This window comes from Trichoplusia ni, chromosome 2 (genome assembly GCF_003590095.1).
Source record: "Trichoplusia ni isolate ovarian cell line Hi5 chromosome 2, tn1, whole genome shotgun sequence".
In the NCBI taxonomy this organism is placed as follows: domain Eukaryota; kingdom Metazoa; phylum Arthropoda; class Insecta; order Lepidoptera; family Noctuidae; genus Trichoplusia; species Trichoplusia ni.
The window spans coordinates 11,511,381-11,533,486 of record NC_039479.1 but is presented as its reverse complement, the minus strand read 5'-3'; the positions used below and the strand labels follow the sequence as shown (position 1 = coordinate 11,533,486).

Genomic DNA, 22,106 nt, shown 5'->3' with positions numbered 1-22,106 from the left:
TATTATTCTGCGTCGAGTCTAGATTCTTTATCATCATACTCGTAGCTACTAAAGGCTAATAACCTTGATGTACATTTCGATATAAGTATTAAAAATGTAAGTAACAATAACAACGTATATCAGTATTTTAATGGGATCAGAGGTCGTCAGCATCGCAAAATACACAAGTTTCTACTCATCGCCTCCGGTCGTCATTATTTTACCCTTCATTCAATCCAGAAAATTGTTTAAAATTTTTTTTTTACAACGCAATTTTTGTAGGTCCAAAAATTTTGCAAATAATTGTTTAGGCCCAAAAATAATGATGGAGCAATTCTGATTTGTATTTTTATTCAACAATACAAACAAAACTGAAACGGTTAACAGCTTTTCTTGATGCTTTAAAAATAGAAAATTAATTACGAAACTTTTGTAAGATTGAAGATGTCAAAAATAACTTTAATTAAACAAAACAAACAAATACACTTTAATTTCATCATTTTCTTACGTTACAAAAACTTAAACAGTTTACAACCCTAACAAGTAAAATAGTATAACGGGACAACCCTATCACTCTGACCCTGTCTGTAACTCTGAACCACGCATGCGCAATCTTAACGCCCTTCACGCGTAGCTTGAACATACAGCACCAAAGAAAATAACTTGTAACTTATTATTTTAAAAACGAAAATTCATTAAGCGCCAAAATATTTCCAGTCATCGGTCACCGGTGACCGATGCGCCTAGAATTACCTGATACCATAGGTCAAGTCGTATTTTTTAGTAGGTCCAAATTGATAACAATAAATAACACAACTTTTTCAATAAAGGAAAATACTATCTCAGGTTATTTCTTACCGCAACGAATCTATCTAAAAACGAAAGCCAGCCTTAATCGAACTTTAGCCCATAAAAATCTATCATTTTATTTCATGTTGATCTGAAATATAATTGATTAACAGAGTAGTATTCCCATTCGCTACTGTGTGGCATCGCGAATTTTTTCAGAGAATAAAAAAAAAAGTTTTTTAGTCTATGGCAACTCACAACTAAACGTCACTTTCTTTTTTCGCGACTTAACGGCATCGTGGTGATTTTGTTAATTACACTTTAATTACGTTATTTAAATAGTTTTTGGCATATTTCAAGTCGAAAAAGTATTGCCAAGTGATACAAAAGCCTTGAAAATACTGGCCAAGATGTTTAAAAGTGATCTTCGAGACTATAAAGGCGCTGCGGAGTTAATGCAGGATGCGTGTACGCAGCCCTTGCCCTAGGTTCATCGCCGTGGGATGGAACCCCAAATTACGGAATATAAACGATGGAACACTGACCCATAACCTCAAAGAGGGGGACCAACAGGTGAGGTTTTCTCTGATTTTAGGTTCAGCGAACAAGGACGCAAATATGATGTGAGATGATGCGAAATACTAAAAACATGCATGAACCGAGCGGGTCCGAGAGACTTTAGCTCGAAGATCGGGCTCTTCGCGAGACGTCGTAGCTCTGATAAACCCTACTGCAAAGTTCGGGACGCGAGCCCGCAACTTTGATAGTACACAAAACAACATGCATTACGTATAACCGAGCTAGTACGCGATGCTCCACGCTCGATGTTAAATTGTGGGCGCCCCCAAATTACGGAATATAAACGATGGAACACTGACCCATAACCTCAAAGAGGGGGGCCAACAGGTGAGGTTTTCTCTGATTTTAGGTTCAGTGAACAAGGACACAAATATGATGTGAGATGATGCGAAGTACTAAAGACATGCATGAACCGAGCGGGTACGAGAGACTCTAGCTCGAAGATCGGGCTCTTCGCGAGACGTCGTAGCTCTGATAAACCCTACTGCAAAGTTCGGGACGCGAGCCCGCAATTTTGACAGTACACAAACAACATGCATTACTACAAAGTTCGGGACGCGAGCCCGCAACTTTGATGGTACACAAACAACATGCATTACTACAAAGTTCGGGACGCGAGCCCGCAACTTTGATAGAACAACATGCATTAAGTATAACCGAGCTTGTACGCGAGACAGCTCGAAGATCAAAACTTCGTACGAGATACGACAGTTTTGATGAAGAACATACTATGTTCACTGGTTCTCACAGTCCACAACAAGAACCAATGGTGACACTCTTCGAGGTGGATTCGAGGCTCAAGATAGAAACAAGACCAATGCACCTATCAAGAATGTATAACAAAAGTTATAACCGAATACCACCTCTAAAGCTAAGCAAGGACTGTGGAAAATATAAGTGGTCCGGCATCAAACCAAAGTGCTAGCACAGCAAGGTGGACCCAAGAGTGGTATGATACAACTGTGACACCCTCGCTGAACAGGACACAGGAAGGGTGGCCCCGAGAGGGTACACCATGCCATGCATCCAGCAGGCAATTGTCAACCAGGTATATGTAATATATCTAACTGTCTTTCATGTTGTGAACATACCACCACTAATGTACCTTAAAATACTTGAACATAACATTGTTTACATAAACAATATACATAAATAAATGAAATCAACAATATGTGTCAGACCATCAATAACTCATGAGTTAGGGGCTGTACAAATATACACTCACAGTAAAAATTTCTATCTATATACATATATGTCTAAAGATTTAATATTCTTAAGACCACCAAACTCAACGGACAGATCAGATTTGTTCTTAACTGAAAACCAAAAATATATATAGAAAAATATTATAGTTTTCAAATTGTGGATATGGGAACCTTGGACCATCAATATCACATGTCTTGCACAGTCTTAAGATAAAACTGATTCCTTAGGTTCAATAACACCTAAACTCAGAAAAATTAATCCGCTTTGAGTTTAAAAATGTCATATAAATTTACTGCAGTTCCATGTAGTCCATGTACAGCACCCACAGTCCTTACAGACTAGAAATTTAACAAACTGTTGTCTGAATGACCACCCATTGGTTAGAATCAGTATAAATGTCTGGCTGACAGAGGGGCTACACTCACATTTATCTAAATGATTTTCCCTCAATGTTAACTATGATTAAAGTATATTAGTGCAATAAATACTTTAGGTTTACTATGAATAGAGACTAGTTAACATCAGAAATACAGCAAGAATGCAACTCCTAACTATAGAGATACTAAATATCAATGATATTAAACATTGCCCAATCAGCAAATTGGCAAGATTGTTGGGAACCTTCTGTGAACCTGCCCAAGAGGTTATGTTCAAACACACACAAAAAATAATAAAACAAGTTAAGTACTTAGCCTTGTTGCATAACAATAGCAATCTTGATGCTGTCAACTGACCTAAGATGGGGCCCCATTACATAATCCGAAACTATAAGAACATTATAGAAAATGTATACTAGAACTAGTTTCTAAAGCTTTTCTAATAGAATGGTGACACATTGTAATGGCGAAAACAATTGTAGTGTGGTGCCTTGTTTAGAATGATGACTTGCATTTAATACATCAATTAGAACATAATATTAACTGGATTAAAACACATTGCAAGATTATACAGCCAGAGTAACATGGCTGCAAATACATAAGTAAGATAAATAGTGCTCAGTTCCACATGTAAGTCAACGAAAAAACCATACTTGTTTCGTTATCAATAGATTTTGGGCCCCACAAGTTTATCTATAGCAATAAAAACAATGTGACACACACATCTCTAAGAAGTGAGGCACCCAATAACATTAATGCTACTAAACACTAAATGTATATGCATCAATACTTAGTGGACATGAATATGTTTTTTAAGCATTCCCAACATTTGTTTACCTTACTAAATGTTTCAGAATATTAATAATGACAAAGCAAAAAGTCACTAAGTTCTTATTCACCCAATTTTGGGATTTTTAACCGACAACACACACTGAGCAGACTAGGTGCCCTGACAAAAAGCATCTCTTAGGGGAAGCAGTTAGAAGCCAACGTTAGATAGCTCATTAACCATCATGTTACCATCTGTGTCAACAAAGCAGTAACCGGGATCCTCTTTTGATCTTCACCCTTATTAATTAGGAAACATTAATAGATAGTTTAGAGAATGGAGCTAGCTTCAAAACCCTAAATTTCCACAAATCAGCATTGACTCTAAAGATGGGAGAGGAATTAGGTATGGATAACAAAGGATTTCTGAGAGGCTTACTCAGATTGAGATTTGCCTGTATTACAGAAAGCCAGAACCCATATTTTGTATTGAACCAGCTAACTCATCTGCTAGCTGCCTCAAAACACAATATTATAAACATATTGCTTATCGGTTAAGAAAGTATAGATGGTTATTAAATAGAACTTGCAACAACTGGTTACAAGCAACATGATGACAAAATAGGCTAGAACATAATTATATGGCACAGGAATAACTCTGTTGACAATAGACACAAACATACATATATTATGTTAATGAAACATACAATACACCTGTATCTGAAGACACAGAATTATTTAGTTATTTATTTGAACCAAGACACAAACATCTTCTAACTCCTAGCTTGGATAGCTGCTCAATGGGTACTAGCCGCCCTCTCATACATTAAACTAAATAACATAGCCCATGTCACACCCTGACAATTAATAAGATGAGAATTGTGATAACCAACCTTACTCTCAGTAAAAAAGGAAAGGAACCATAATGTACTTTTTACTTTTAAGATCATAAATTATGGCTAACTTCTAAGATTTAAAGATCCTTGTAGCCTTAACCAATACCTGAAATAAGTTAACTTTACCATATTAAAAGTTTTACCCTTGGCCTTCAAAACAGTTAATCAGGTATCAAATTTATACCTGCTGACAGCTGTATCCCACACTCGAGCAGTACATCTGCAAGAGCAGCAGGAATGCTCTTGAGTTTAATCAGGGAAAAAGGTGGTTTCGTTGTAGGTTCTACTACCTTTGCAAGGCCTTAAAGCTCATGTCTTAGGAACCGACAACTGCAGTGACAAAAATTTTAGTTTAATTTTAATCATAATTGAGTGACTTACAAACTGCAACTGACAGTAAATGGAATATCTCATTATCATCTTGTTATTTCTTATTAATAGCTTATAAATAAGAAATATTTGCAGTACCTTAAATACTCTTATTATTACTGCGCTAAAAAAGAGCAAAAATTAGTAACTAATTATCTAATTTTATGGCAAAATTAAAACAATATGAAGAAAATCTGTATTACTAAAAAAATCATAATTACATTGTAAATAATTAAAAATAATTATCAAATTGTTTGACACAATTAACACAATGTGTAAAAAATTTGTTACTAAAAATTTATTGTTACATTGTTAATAATGAATAATTAATTATCAAACTGTACACAATATCACTATGTATTGGAAATGTGTCTTACTCAAAATCCATAGTTACATTGTTAAAAGCTAATGGTTAAGTATCAAATTGCACAAGGTGCAGGAAATTTGTATGACTTAAAAAAAGTCATAGTTACATTGATGTCAAAAAGAGCACAAATAGTCAATCATGAAATTGGTGGACACAGTCTCCACAATATGTGGAACAATTGATAAAGATATATTTATTTGCATAAACATGTGTAACATAACATAAAATTTGTTCATTGTTCCACTTAAAAACTCATATTACATTAATCTCAGTAATAGAACAAAGATAAAGAAGTATTTATTTGCCTAAAACATGTATTAAACATTTTTTGATGTGGTGAAAATATAAGGACAATATATGCATCAACATGTTCTGCCCTTTTGGCTTACAAATTTGGCATTTAGAAAAATTTGTTAATTACTACAGACTAATTTTATAAAAAATGAAAATTAATAGTTGATCAATAATCAATGTGTATGACAGAATATATGTATTAAACATTTTGTGATGTGGTGAAAATATAAGGACAATATATGCATCAACATGTTCTGCCCTTTTGGCTTACAAATTTGGCATTTAGAAAAAATTGTTAATTACTACAGACTAATTTTATAAAAAATGAAAATTAATAGTTGATCAATAATCAATGTGTATGACAGAATATATGTATTAAACATTTTTTGATGTGGTGAAAATATAAGGACAATATATGCATCAACATGTTCTGCCCTTTTGGCTTACAAATTTGGCATTTAGAAAAATTTGTAAATTACTACAGACTAATTTTATAAAAAATGAAAATTAATAGTTGATCAATAATCAATGTGTATGACAGAATATATGGATAAAAACAAATATAGATACTAATATTAGGATAATATGCCACTATAAATAGATATCTTAATAATTATAAAGCCTTAACCGTTATTCATCATATCCAGGCTTATAAGATGTACCCATTATGCCTCAATCTCTGAACAACTACTCTGTTAATCAATTATATTTCAGATCAACATGAAATAAAATTGAGGATTGGATTAACTTACCTAAGTGACATCCAATCGTAATTTTATGAAGGTTGATCTGAAATATAATCACCCACCCCAACCCCAGCATCAATAGCTGAACCCTGGCATAATGGGACCCACAAAATCATGGTTAGCTCTAAATCAGTGACGTTTAGTTGTGAGTTGCCATAGACTAAAAAACTTTTTTTTTTATTCTCTGAAAAAATTCGCGATGCCACACAGTAGCGAATGGGAATACTACTCTGTTAATCAATTATATTTCAGATCAACCTTCATAAAATTACGATTGGATGTCACTTAGGTAAGTTAATCCAATCCTCAATCGTCCTTACTCATCTAAATTAGACGTTACTTTTATTACTTATAGTTAATAACTGATATAAATTGATATTGATAACCGAATTTAATGCGATAAGTCGTAAAATGAATAGAGATTCTTAGCTTAGGTACTAAAATTACCGATATTGCTAGCCTTTCTAATAATGTAGGCTGATTGCAATATGGCTTAGGTCATTCGATTTAGGTAATGAAGAAGTTTGATTGAAAGCTGTATTTTTTTGAAGTGTTAACGAAACACAATATCACAATTGCATAACTGCATCTCCTTTCCACAATAATATGTTTTATGATGATCATATTATAATAAACGCGTTGGACTTCTGTCTTTACATTTTATGTTTTTTTTTTTTGTAGTAGTAAACCGATTTTGTTGTTTTTTTTCATTTAACGTGAAATAGCGGTAATTTTTCTGCTATAAATTGTTTTGTTTTTAGTGTTTGGCTTAGTGTTTTTTATTTGGAGTCGGTTATAGAGCTTTGTTATTAAAAATGTATTATTACTCACATATTGAATGGTTTTTGTAACATTAGATTTTATGTTTCAATAACGTGTAACAACATTCAACATTATAACTGCTTACCTCTGCGTATAATAAAAGTTTGAAAAGCTAAAACACTGCATCATTAGTTCATGTCTCGACCAACATGAAAACCGTTTTATGAAATAAATGTAATTATGTTCTCAAAAAGACGCCGTTTCACAAAAAATCATAACGTTATTCATAATTGAGTCACGCGCGAAACCGGGAAACATTTTTTATAACTGCAGGCAGGGTGGCAAAAAATATCTTAATAGTGTAAAGAATTCTTATACCCAAGACGTAAGGTTCATAGTCGATTGACAATAGCTATTCAATTATTAACATTTTTTGGTATTCTGCACGAATAGAGTCATAAACAACGTAGCGAAATACATACCTATATTTTTTTAAATTTGATATTAGAATATGACGAAATTAACCCGTTTTTGCCGCAGTGGTACAAAATGTCTCGAATACATACATGTCGTACATATTTCAGTGCAATTAGAGGTTGAAGGCACGTACAGACATTTTCAGTTCTGAATTTCAAATTAAGACAAAGATAATAGACTTACTTCTATGTAATAGTCGTAATTGTGGAACTTAGAGATCGCTTAGAGCACATGAGCTATTAACATGCTTCTTAAGAGGTTATTAGTGAAGAAGTTTGAATAACCTAAAAGTTGTTATGACTTCAAGGCATTTAATGTAATAGTCGTAATGAAATGCTTTTGCAATTAGTAACTAAGAAATTTATATAAAGCAAGCATTTTTTTTTGTATTTGACAATTAAAATAAGGCATCATATTAAGAATTGGATCTCTTTAAATCATCAGTCACTGGTGGCCGACATTTGAATTGAACTAAAAATGTAGCATTTCGTATTTAGTGTAATAAAAAACTGGTCATTCGTCAATTATCGTAAGCAATGAAAATAAAATTATTTAGCCCTTGGCAGAGGTCAGCCTTAAAAGAAGTCCTCAAAATCTAGACTTTACGGTCAGTATTACGAGTTACCTTTGCGTGACCGAATATTAAGCTTAAGAGTCTAAAGTTTTAATTAAAAACTGAGTCATATTATTTATATTGCGATAATAAAATTAATGGAGTACATTTAAAGTAGAAATTATAATCACCGACGAAGTAATATACTTTATGTTTTTAAAGTTTCGGTCATTAAACTTGGTTTGTTTTTCTTTATTAAAATTTTGTTCGTCATAACATACGAGTGTTTTGTTTTCATGTATAAAAGAGTTGCCAATATTTTTTCAATTATTTCATGAACAAGAATTTATTTTCACAACAGAAAACCAATGATCATAAAATATATCGTAAATTAAGTTCAACCCCGAACAAAATCAGCTGTAACAAATCCCAGAGGTAGAACAAGAGCTAAAAATTAAATAAAACTTAAAACTGACGAGTGTATTTGAAAAATATTGAATAATATCCCTATTTCGTTGTTGCCTAAAGTATCAAAAGTATCTGGAAATTCCCACAGACATTTGTATGTCTTTTCGAGGCGTGAACTTCGCGAAATGCCGACAGAACAGAAATAAAGTTGTGAATAAAATATTACATTGTTTGACCGTATCGCCGTTGGAGGGTTAGAAGCGGTTGCAGCCGACGTATTAACTTATAAATAAAGAATGTTTGGAAGCAAAATGTATGTACTTACATAAATATTTATGTGAATTCTATGAATATGGAATTCGCGCTTTCAGATTTAGGGAGAGATTAAAAAATAATCTCGTGTAGAGATAGACGGTGGAAAATGTACTTTATAGGTTTTTGAATACGACACATTTTTGACAGATTCAATGGTTTTGTGGACGAATAAAGCAGATCCATCTTTTTGACTCGATATTTTGAGATGAAAGACGTGTTTGTGACTTAAAGATTGATTGCTGATTATGACACGTACAAAAACACACGACGACGTCCTAAAATATACGTCCGCAAACATACTGACATTTTTTTGTTTCTTTTTAGATGTTTTTGTTCACCTTAAGTTTGTTTTCCGTAATCAATTTTAAGAGAAAACAATATCAAATCCAGACGTTTTCAGAAGAACGTCGGGAAGAAAGTTCGGACAAGCGTATTCTTTTTTTAATTTAAAACTCATTAGTCACTTGTAACTTATCAAAGTTTCTTGTGGAAGAAAAACAGTCTGGCTTCTTTGTAAGATGAATGTTTCATGAATTTGATGTTATCTTAAAATAGGTCTTTAAATATGTTAATTATCTACAAGTTTATCATATTTTACTACAGCATTATGAAATTATAGTTGTAAGGGTTGGTTTAACGTGGTTTCGACAATTTTTTTATCATACGAGTATTAACGTGCAACTTTTTAATACTTTTATCATCCCAAAAATATTCCGTAAACATTACATTTCCCGAAAGCCAGCACCATAAAGTTTGAACAGCGTCCATATCTTTTACATACGGAATGGGTGAGAACAATAGTTGAAAACATAATTACAACTAAGTTTTTCAGCATTGTATAAAATTGTTTAAATAACGTTTCATGTGCGGACCAAGAGCGGCCATTGTAACGTAACCTCGCTCTAAGTAAACTGTTTTTGTATGTAAAGTTTAGCAAAACAATGAGACTAATTGTGCTTTAGTAGAATTAAGTGAGCTAAACGCTTAGTTTTGTGGGAAACGTACGAGAAAGACTTACGAATGGTTTACTTTTAAAAATTCATTTTTCTGCTACCTTCCGTGGTGTGTTTTGTTTTTGCAGTCGCTTGGAATGAGTGTGTTAGCACACTGCAGAACGAACTCCTTAAAGTTCCATGAAATGATTTTTTATAGTCCTAATTTAATAAAAGCACGATTGAAAAAACAGTAATAACAATTTACCAGCATAAAACATGCTCCTGAAAAACAATTACTTAAAATTCCTAAAATAATTGAGACAAATTTTATATGTTACTAGAAAAATATTTCAATTTTGTTTGAATTATGTATAGTCTGACCTTTATGTTTTGAAGAATATATTTTCGTTTTAATTTACCCTTTACCCAGTTTTCTGTTTTATACTAGTTACACTGATTTAAGATAACATTTTTCCACATAATTAAAAAAAAATACAATAACACGTTTCAGTTTACACAATACAAAATTCTTATATCTATTACTATAGCAACAGTCCATTTTGACAGATTTAGTTCCACGTAGGTACATTCAAGCAGAAGGTACCAAAATAATGTTTACGTTATTACCTTTTTCTATCTCCATAAAACGCTACAGTCAGCCATTATCTAATGGAGTTGACGGACTTGTTTCTGCCACGTATTTTTTGGTTTGGTTTTAGCTCTTAACGAAATGAAAATGTTCGCTGGAACAGTGGATACAATATTCTGGAACACCACACAATTTTTGCGACTCCACTGAAAATATACTTCAATTTTATCAAAGAGAAATATTAAGATTTCGGTAGTTATTTAAGCACACTACATTTCCAAATACTTCTGAATCGCTCCAAATTTAAAGTTTACTCCAGCACCACACATTTTAAATTCAAAGTCGGCCATGATGGAAGTCAATTTTTCACGCTAAAATCCTTTGTAACAAAATTTGTTTACACCAAAATCCTTTAAATCTCTTGATAATGTAAAACCCAGCAATTTCTCCGGCGGAAATGTTGCAATCTTTCGCAGTAATCCAACTTTATAGGTCAACTTTCACCGCAAAATAACATAGCTTATATTAAAGTAATGGTATTAAGATTTCGTCAAAAAAGAACGTATTTCTAATAAGCAGGTTCTAAATTATATCGATTTGGTCTTCGGTATCAATAATTCAGCTCTAATTAAATTAGTCAGTCTAAGGCTTACGTAACGAAGGTCGATCTTCTGTTAAATATTGGGTTTCATTAAAATTTACATACGGCTTGCACAGATAGCCGTCTAGTATATAAACATAAAATAGTATCACTTTTTTTACTCTCATGATCAAAGGGAAAACCAACCTATTCTCAAACGATAGTGAGAAACTGCATTTAAAAGAAAAAAACTCCATAAACACCTTAATGAAAATAGCCATAGCTGTAGCCATTCCGAATAAAAGCCTCTAAAATGAAATAAAATTTTAATATGACGGGCGGATGACAAATTAAATTACTCACACATACAAATCAACATAAATAATACTACGTTATAAAGTCGTGACTATTTACATATGTACTGTGTGTCCACACGAGTGACTCAAGGACTTAGTAACTAAATAACGAATTTAAGGCGATGAAACTTTTATTAGCTGTCTTGGTACTCGTGCGCTTTATCGATTAGTACAGGCAAGAGTCAACTGTTATATGTATGTGTAAATGTCTGGTTGATGCTAAAATAAAACAGTTTCGAGTAGCTTCAAACATCTGGGTTCCTACTTCTTTTACTCAAAGAAGCCATCAATAACATAGAGTTGTTTTTTGACACCAAAGCTTGATTTACGAGTAAATCTCACAGTCGAAACGATAAATCGATTCCTCAAATACCGTAGTCCCTAAGAAACTGAACACCAAAACTTCTTCGGATCTCAAAATCATAGTTCGACAATCGATTATAGACTTCATGGAAAGGATGTTAAGATCCAAAATCGGAAACTTTAAAAGACTTCGGGATATAAAATTTCCTGCTTCATCCTAGTATAGGTGGGATTATGGGTCCCTGGGGGGGTTGCCCATTCGGAGGAGCGAGCACGTGCATTGCTCTCAAAGCGCCGGGATCAGTACCTAAGCTCTGCTTGAAAAATTAAAAGAATACTACTTCCTTTTTTGTTAGATTGAAGAAATTCCGAATGAAAAGGTTCAAAGAGTTCATCAGCTGGTGAATGTAGATCATAATATTAACAAACTTTCTTTAGACGTTTGAGTGAGTTTTCAGTGATAAATGAGGAGTGATTGCACCGCAACGGGTTGGAAGTCAAAGCAATTTGTTCTAAGACGGGCTATTTACCGCAGAGTGAGGAAGTGGTTATGTGGCGACGGTGGTGTTGACGTCAAGGGCTGTCACAGACTGTTTCAAACTGGAATAGGCGAAAGTCTTTATGTAGCCGGTATGGTATATGTTTGTGTTTGCTTCTGCAAGACGTCTTGTTATATAGATATACTTTGTCATCTGGGTTCTGTATTTATTAACGAATCAGTCGGGCTTAGCGCTTGCCAAGGCATCTAACGCATACCGCAATAAACAGTTATATGCCTTTCGGTTTACTTATCTAAAAATCAACCGCTTATATAAATATCATGAGACCTTCAAATGCAAATAAAATCAATTAAAAGTTCACCAAACTAATCTAAATTGAAACTTTACTTACACATAAATGCAATAAACAACTTTAAAATTGTCTCGTTAGCGAAAACCCATTGTTGGCTTTCAAGGGCGATGGGGGGACAATAATTTTGTAACCCTCGGAGACAGATTACGTTCAAACTCGGTACATTTCTGTCTCTTGGGGAACATTTAAGTCATGGACATAATAGTCCCAAAGGATAAGTTGAATTTTGGTTTAAAGGGCCTCGTGAATGATGAGCCTGGTTGATGGGTAATTGTAGCTTTAGCTTACTTGGTTTTAAATTGAAGAGTATTTTATATTACTTTTTCGTCCGATTGAATTTTAAAGTGGGATAAAATGAGGATGTATATATATGATTTTCTTTTTGTTTTTGTAGTATTATTGAAATCTTTGTCAAAATACCGCTACTGGGAATTCAAATGTTGCTTTGCTAAGCCTTGATTTTTATGATTTATTTCAAAACTGGACTGGTCCATTTCTGTGGTTTACGATACAGAATCGCAGAAATATTTTTTGGAGGTTTTTTCCGAGCAATGGTACACATCAGGCTAGATAAGAAAAAAAAAGACAAGACGTTTTTTCATACACTTGGATTTAGTTTCACATTTATTTACGTTTGCCGTGTATAAACAACCAAAAAATTGCTCAAGCTTATATACAGTCGTGCCTAACACATAGGTACAGGAGCCTATTTCGTAACAACTCAGAAACACAACACATAAGAATGGTCACTTAAGGCAGAACCAGGAAATTCATCGTTCGTTTTACTTTATTTATTACCGGGAATGGAAAGTGGCACTCTATATTATTCAAGGGGCTAATGGTGAAGAAGTTTGAGCCAATGTTTACATGAAAAGACCTTTAAACATGAACAATGGGTACAAGGGTCTTTTCTATGTAAACCTCTATGTGTTGATTATTAAAATAATACGTTATCAAACTTAAGGACACATAATTTGCTGGCAGAGTATTAGGTATGCAAAATCTGAGTTAGCGGGCTCTATGCGTTGAATGGACAGTCTCTGTTAACGTTAACGTGAACGTTAACGGTTAATAATCTTTTTTTAACTGTCTCCCTGAATCAAAATGATCTCTCACGGCTGACAGGAATAATAATCCTTTAAAGAATTACTTTTGGGTGTGGTAGTAGGCCCTGTGATCAACATTGCTTTTGGGCGGTAAATCCTGAATGAGATCAGCCATCTTTACGCGGAAGATAGTGCGCAAGTTGACATGACAGGGAAAATACCAGGTACAGGACCAATGGCTAAATAGGCTTTTCCAGGTAAGGCAAATTACTACAGTACATCTGTTACGTGTTTCAGTAGAACAGAGGCTATAGGTCGACTAAATCTTGGCTTACCGCAAATCAGTCTCAGGACCTAACACGGATTGTAGAGGTTTGATAAATAAAGCTATTGGTACGCATCCAAGCCGAGGGTTTCCTAGGCTTGAATCACCACGAAACCCGACTGTTTCCGCTGGTATGAATACATAATTAAGGCCTGTTTGGAAGAGATTTCAAATGAGGTTTTTCTATCTGGAAATTTACATCAACCTAATCCTAATTTAGTAACACTAAAACCTCTTTCCATCGCAGTTGGGTAAAAAGGGTTTAATTGTACTATTAAAATAACAAAACAATTCAGAACTAAGCTCTTAATATCCATTAAAACAAGACCTATTTCAGCGTCCTCGTACCGTTGTTTACTTTAGCATTAACGTGTAAATTTTTTCCCACATAGCCGTAGATGGTTATATAACTACCGCGGTTCAGCATGTGTTGTACAATAAATATAATTAAGGCCGTACCAAAATATGACCCAATAAGCGCACGCAATTTCACGATTACGCGATTGTGGAAATATACGAGTTTAAGTACCACTTTAGACCAGAAATACGATAGTACGTAAGTGGCTGAACACAGACTGCCTGACCGCTGGCTGTCCATACAAATTGTTTTCAGTGAAGTCTGAAACCGTAATTCGTTATGAACATAAAGCGGATAAAACGTATATGCATCAACAGAAAAGTTTGTACCTGACAGGTCACAGGTTAAAAACGATATGTCGAAATTATTGCTGTTAGCAAAGGGGCATGGCTTAAAATTAATAAATTCTGGTTTAAAAATATAACAACTAAGTAAACCCAGATACCCGGTAGATTAGCAAAAAAAAGTATAGAATATAACTATTACATTACGGTATCATGGAAATATTCAGCGGAAATATTCGCCTAGATTCGCCTGTTTTCTGCCTTTATAAACAAAGACAGAAAAAACAGCCTAGTAAATAAAAAAGAATCTTAATATTCTGAACCTCTAGACGTTTCGCGATGAAATATTGAAGGAACACCACAGTACAGTGTCAACTGCTTATAAAAGCGAACTGGGAAAAATAGGTTAAGGGCTCCTAAGCGATTGGCGAAGGGACGCAAGAAAGACATAGTCGTACATTATCATTGCCATAGGTATGTTTAGTGTATCGTGTTGGTACTATATCTATTATTCAATTGAACCTGTATTTTTCATTTTGAGTTGGAAAACTAATTCAAGTAAAAAGGCCATCTTTTTAGACCTCATCTCCGCTCTCTGAAAGTCTGTTTGTCTGTTAGTCGATATGTTCTTCTGTCTAAATGTCACTAGGATGTATCTTATGAACGATGGTAGCCAGACAGTTAAAATGTTCACAAATTATTTTGTATTGCCAGTAGAACTAGTACTAATAAATATAAAAATTTAAGCTGTCTTTTTTTACATAAATAATTCAGATAGTACAATCAAAATCATAACAAAATTCAGTTTAAAATAAACGAATAATACAACCAAATACAAACATTATTCGCAAACTAAACAAGACCACACGAAATGGCTAAAATAAAGCAATTCAACGAGTTTATGTAACCGATGAAAGTGTGGTAAGTAAACATTTATAATTCTAATAAAAACCCGCTCTGCGATCGAAAACAAACTCATATAGTCTAGCTTCGTTCATTTATTGAAGATAAACAAAGAAACTAGGCCGTGTTAGGTTAGCCATAATTCTCCAATAAAAGAGGACACTGAAATATTATGAATACAATTTTAAAAACCTTTTTTTTTGTAAAACTATTCTGTCAGATGTATTTTGAACTATTTCTATGGTGGGGTCTATTAATTTACTATTATTAAAACTTAAGTTTCTTTTCTGTCGAAATAGGTTACAGCAACTTTTGTTTAAGTCTCTGTATATGTCAAAATTTATTCGATTTCATGAAGGAATGTTAAGAATATCACGAAATAATCAAAATATCGCCTTCACAGATACGGCCTTATTGTCCTCGAAAATCAAAACGCGTAGACACACTAGCTGAGGCACTCCCATTCAAAGTCTCTAACAAATCGGTTCAACTTGCACAGTTTGAACCTCTATCTGCTAAATGTTCTCACTTAGCGTATAGTCCACCGCACAGTAATAGTAATACTTCACATTGATATAACCCTTAATACAAAGGCTTAAGGTAGGTTTTTGCGTACCATTTTTAATTAACTTGTGTGGTCGTTTGTACGTTCTATGAAGCCAGCAAATATGTATTCGATCGTTGATTACGTTTGAATTGTCAATATTATATAACAGTTTTTTTATTCGCTTGCCAACTTCAATTAGGTCAACTTTGATTAGACTCTGAGGACACAATCACTGGTTGTTTGTATTGACTTATTTTTAATTAAACTACGAGGGAGTGAGAGTGATTTTTTAAAGTTATTGATCGCGTTACAAAAATAACCGGTCAAGTGATATTCAGGCCAGACCTGTTTGTTTTTTACGATTACTACAAAAAAACAATTAACGAAATAGGTTACTTATATAATTAATAAACAACTAACTAACATCATTTGTAAAAAACCACTCAAAATCTGATTTCAACGGTTCATAAGATACAACCTGGGGTTCCATTGTTACTTTTTGGGTACATAAACCCAAAAATATATTTACATTACTCTTTTGAATATGATGAATGATCCTAAGGATTGGTTTCTTTTTCGCGCTCATGAAAATTTGACTATTCGAGTATTTTTGTAACTGTCTATCAAACGAAGACGTTTGGTTCGAGGTGGTATTAATAAATCTTAGGATGTTGCGGTAGGTTCTATTTTTAGAATCCATCTCATCGGGAGATAAAAATACTCAAAGATTATTATTGATAGACTTGGTTTCAAATTGCCTTAAATCCGGAGTACACATTTTTTTTTCTTTGAGCGTTAAATAAGGCCTAGATGCTTTAGTAGATTCGTTTTTCACGAAGACGATATTGCAATTTCTGATAACAATTGTACGAGCTACAATCACAATAAAACCCATGACAAATCCGTTTAAGTTACCAAAGAAACCCAACACGAGTTGAGAGACACAATTACAGAAATAGTCAAACTAGGCTTTAATATAGTTGTTACCCGTAACAGAGTGGGGTTGGATTATAAGAGGTAATTGAGTTTTGGCCTCAAGTTGTTTGAATATGTTATCAAACGGGCAAATGTAACAGTAATTTGTGAGCAAAAACTAATTTGCCCAAGTTCAGTAGTAGCTTTGGTAAATTTTATCAGATTCCGAGGTGTGGGATGGGATCGAACGAGAACTTTGCTTGGGTGTGTTAATTTTAATATGAGTTACGGTTTTATTTCTCGAATTGCGGAATATAATATTGGATTTAGATTAAAGCTTGATTTGGGTTCTGAGTTCAATGATCGATCTTTATGATTCTAATTTTGTTTGAATTGCTAGGTTTAGTTTTATGTAGATTCATAAATAAATTAGGTTTACTGATTTTGATATCAATGATGTCATATTTCATTTCGTTGTGCTAATCTTAATGATTAGTCTTTTAGCTGTAAAATGAAGTTCAGTTCAGGAAAATGTCACTTAATATATTTCATAGTTTCAGTGCTTTGACAACCACAATCTATAATTATCATCCAGATAGACTATGGAATCACCCCAGTAGCATTCAAAATTCATTACCATAAGCCATAATCTGCAGGCTGATTGCGTACATTTTAATGACATGGAATTTAATTAAGACTACAAAAGATGTTGGCTGCAGCCTCGAGATGACCTCGACAGAGTGATCGATAAATATAAAGAGAATTTAGATCAATGGGAAAAGCGTATGGAAGAGGAATTAGGAGGACAAGGATGTATAAATACGATTAAATGCGATCGTTTTATCTGTTTTATCGAACACAACTCTGATCCGTGAGTATTTTATTTATTTTAGGTTAGTTTGAATCTCTTCTCTTAAATCCTTGCTACATGTTGGAACTTCATGCAACGGTTTCCATTAATGATAAAAGCGGGCTGTTGGTTAGTGGCTATTAATCACTTAATTTTCCCAGCGGTGAATTACAAAACAACTGAGGCACTTGCAAGTTTTTTATATCATGCCATGGCAATTTAAAATACAAAATATACAGCTCGAATGAAAACAGAACCAACTGTTTGGCTTAATTACCATTCGAAATTACAACTTAACTACGCAAACTTTATTTTCTATAGCATTACGGAATACGGCTATGGAAACTAATTCTTAAATAATAACACGAAAGTGGGCTTAGTAGGCAACGACACGATACTAAGGCTTAGTTTAGGCTGTCGTGCGTTCCTTGCCAATGGAAATATTAATTTGGTTATATTAAACGTCGCTTTGAATGCTAACAATACGTTATTGCTCGTGCTTTTGGGGACAACGAAATTACTTCGCCTGAAAGTTCACTGAACCTTTTGTGAATCGAAAACGAAACGCGAACTTAGACAATTGTTCACAAAGTCATCTTAGACAAAGATATACTTCTATTACTTATATACTACTATATTCTAAAGATGTTGAGTTGAATCTTCGTTGACGTTAATCACTGGTCATTTTATTTTTGTACTTTTTAAGTATGCAACAAAATAAATAAATAAAAACATATTTTTTGGAAAATCAACCTGATTGCCCAATTAGAATCTTTCTTTAACACCTTCCTTCTTCAATGTCCTGTTGAAAATCGTTATCACGATCAATCAAGACGAATTCGTTGTTGTCCCAAACAATCTATTGTATTAAATCTGTTCCGCCCTTTCCTTTTCAGTCGAAGGTGAGATATTTGATTGGAGGGAGCGTGTGAACTGTACGATAGTGTGTTTCGAGCTTAAGTAGGTCGCGGGCAAGGCGGGGTGTTTCCCGGCTCGAGTTATTTTCGCTCTAACGAGTTATCGCAATCGACCTTTATATGAAAAGAGGTAATTGCGCAATATGAATATCTGCGTATCAGACTTTAATATCTAGCTCGGAGTAACGACACAATTTCAGGTTCAGTTTTGTTTCTTCTCCTAGTTACTATATTTGAATGATATTACGACGTGTTCTAAGATAGGCAATTGTTTCTCGCGTCACATAAAGGCTAAGTGTTATATGTATTTACAACAGAATTTACAGAATGCTATCTCTTTGGTTAGGAATCACTGTAAATGCTGGTTAACTGGCATCGCGATTACAGACATATCTGATGGATCGTCCATTAAAAAAAGAACTAAAGTGTTCCCTATAGGATTTAATTTAATCCATAAATTGCTGACGTTTGCAAGTAATGTAATTAATTGAAATGTGGATGGACGTTTAACCACTTTGCGCACACAAAGCAACGCCACGTACTCCGTCATTAATTGAGAGGTTTGATTAATTGGATTTTTACCAATGTTTATTTATTTTGTTTTCATTTTGGACCGAAAGAAATACATCGGATTTTTTGTACTGTTGTGTTTGTAACATTTGATCCAGAATATAACAATATTAATCTGAACGTTGTGAATTTATATTTATTTTCAATAAAAATACTTTATCATGGAATAATAAAAGCGAAGTTTTTAGATATATTTTTGGTGAACCAGCCCTTCAAATACATTCTTCCTTAAACTCCTTAAAAGCAAAGAGTTTTAAAAACAGAATTATCTATAAATAGCTGTAACTCTGCCTACCTTGAGTGCTTTAACTTCCTAATCTTGCAGACGACATGAAATACGTGGAAACGCTTTTTCGTGCCTGCAAACACAAATTTTTAAGTGCTTCACAAATTATTTACACCTAAGCCAGTAGCGACCTCACCGGTACGTATACTCTGCTGTACAGTCAATAGACGGTGGAACAAGGCATGAATTTCGGCGACAGAATGATTAAATCCTTCTTTCAATGAATATAAGGACCTGAAACAGCAGTTTCAGATGATACACATAATATTTATGAAACAGTGGTTTAATTACGTTTCGGTAGGGTCGCCTGTTGGACTAGATGTGAATCATATACTCGGTTCTTTGTTCACCTCACCTATGGTTTAAGTGAATTAAAAAAATAAATAGGGTCAACGCTTTTTGTCGAAAACATGAAATAGATTCTTGAAACAGGTGCCGCAGGCATAAGCTACGTAAAATTGAAGTTTCACCATTCGTGCTCATCTTTAGAGTACATCTAAAACCCACTTAAAATATCAGGTATCATTACTATCCCGCCGCTTCCAACTCCCGTTTACGAACCCAACGCAGCTGCAACACAACAAACTATAACAATAACTTACCATCAAGCGAGTACAAGTCGTCTTAAAACTCTATAACTCTACACGCTCGACTATCGTAACTCGGGCCCACCTCTCTACGCCTGACCAAAGTTAGCTCGAAGTCACGCAGCCTTCCCTCTCTCCTCCCTCCCCCTTTACCCCCCCCCCCTTATACCCGTATTCGTGCGAGGCGATTAACCAAATTGTAGGGAATGGTTTAGCACTGCGCCACTCGGCTACTTAGCTCTCTTAATAATAGAGACTCACGCACCTACGGGATGCAGGTATATTTTTGTTGTCGAAATTCGTGATGGGATTGAGTTCAATTAGTATTTGCTGATGGCTGGTTGTATTACGGTCATTAGCGGTTGTATTGAGCAGAAGAATGAAGAAAATTTGTTCAAACTGTAGACTTTGATATGAATCTCTGCTTTTCACATTATGATCATGGACTCGATTCTGATCGTATTGAAAAATAGTGAATCTTTTTACTGATCCATTTTACTAATACATTTTTTTCCCCCATTTATGCTAAATGTGTTGGGCGTTATCTTATAATATAAAATTAAAATGAAACTATCTTGGAGTGGTAATAGTAAATTTGAAAATTAACTTCTTTTCGTACGATTCATATAACCTGCTTGTAAAGTTTTAAGGCGCCCATAAACCCTTAAGTAGCACAACCCAACCTTGTCTACTGGCTGACTCACAATTTTTTCATTTTAAAATTTACACCTTACAAAACAAGACAAAACACGTAACACATTCAAAGTATTGATCGAATTAATAGGAAATCCCACAAGCACACGTTATCAGCCAATTAACAATAGAATTCCTAATTTTATGCAGCCTAGTTCATTCCAACATAAAAGGCACTATTAACAACGGGTTGGTATTTATCATTTAAATTGACATAATTATAGAGAATAAATTTATTGCATGTATTACCACTGCGTGCTATAAATTATCGCGGAAAGCTAATATTATGAGGGATTTAATAGCTACAAACAAAAGTTTTATTCTACCAGTCATTTATTTTGTGGTTAGCATAATTATATTGTGCCGTTTTGTTTTAATTCTTATTAAAATACTATATGGTATAAAATCGATTAACCGTTAATTAAAGGTACCAGTTCGCTGAGGACACCTTTCTAAGATAATTTTAATTTGAAATATTTAATTGGAACATAGTAATTGGATGAAAACCTTGTTAAATTTGGAAACATTTTAAGTTTTTTTCAAAACCTCTGACTTTTAAAAAGTTTTTAATAATGAACTTCAAGAATTGTGTTATGTGTACTGTTGCACAATCATAATTGTTAATTATCAATCAATCGTGGTTGGGTATCTAGCTCTAAGATTGAACAATTACGTTTTAGAACCACAATTGCTGATTTTATTGTTTTAGTAGCCTAACTTGAATGACAGAATAGTTAAAATACCAAGAAAATAGTTTTAAAGTATAAGGCTTTAATTTTATTTCGTTCGACTTCAATTCAAATATATCGGGTATCTAAATGTTTTTACAGATGGCATATTATAAATTGATACATGTAAAATAGTTTATTGACATCAAGGCCTACCGTTTTTATAGTTGTACTTTTCTAGTGGTGGAAACCTGACGAAACACGATGTCACACATCTAACTGAAAGGAAGTAGCTTCTCTCTTTTGTAAAAGTAATAATATTCCTTTTAGAAGTGGTGCTAAGTGTTTACTAGAAGTAAAGGAATCTCTGGACAGCTCATTAATGGGGACATCTCATTTAGAAGTCACGTGACTTATGTAGTTGTATTACAATTTTATGGTAAATTGATAAGCACATTATTTTTTTAAATAATCCTTTTCAATAATTCAAAATTTTCCTTTACCGATTATAGGTTCTTATTAAAGCCTTTGTTTCTCATTAAAACGTGCCTATGGAAATGAAACGGACTCATTAGTAAATTTCAATTACGCTGGCAGTAAATTTGGAATTAAGTTTGCAATGAAAGAGGTATGATAGCGTGTTTGTGTAATTTTGTT

General features: G+C 33.8%; 1 protein-coding gene across 3 annotated transcripts in view; it reads left to right on the top strand.

Annotated features, from left to right (window-relative positions):
- LOC113507172 overlaps positions 1-22,106 on the top strand; it is an 87,043-nt gene that overhangs the window by 44,575 nt on the left and 20,362 nt on the right. The gene's annotated exons all lie outside the window — the stretch shown is intronic.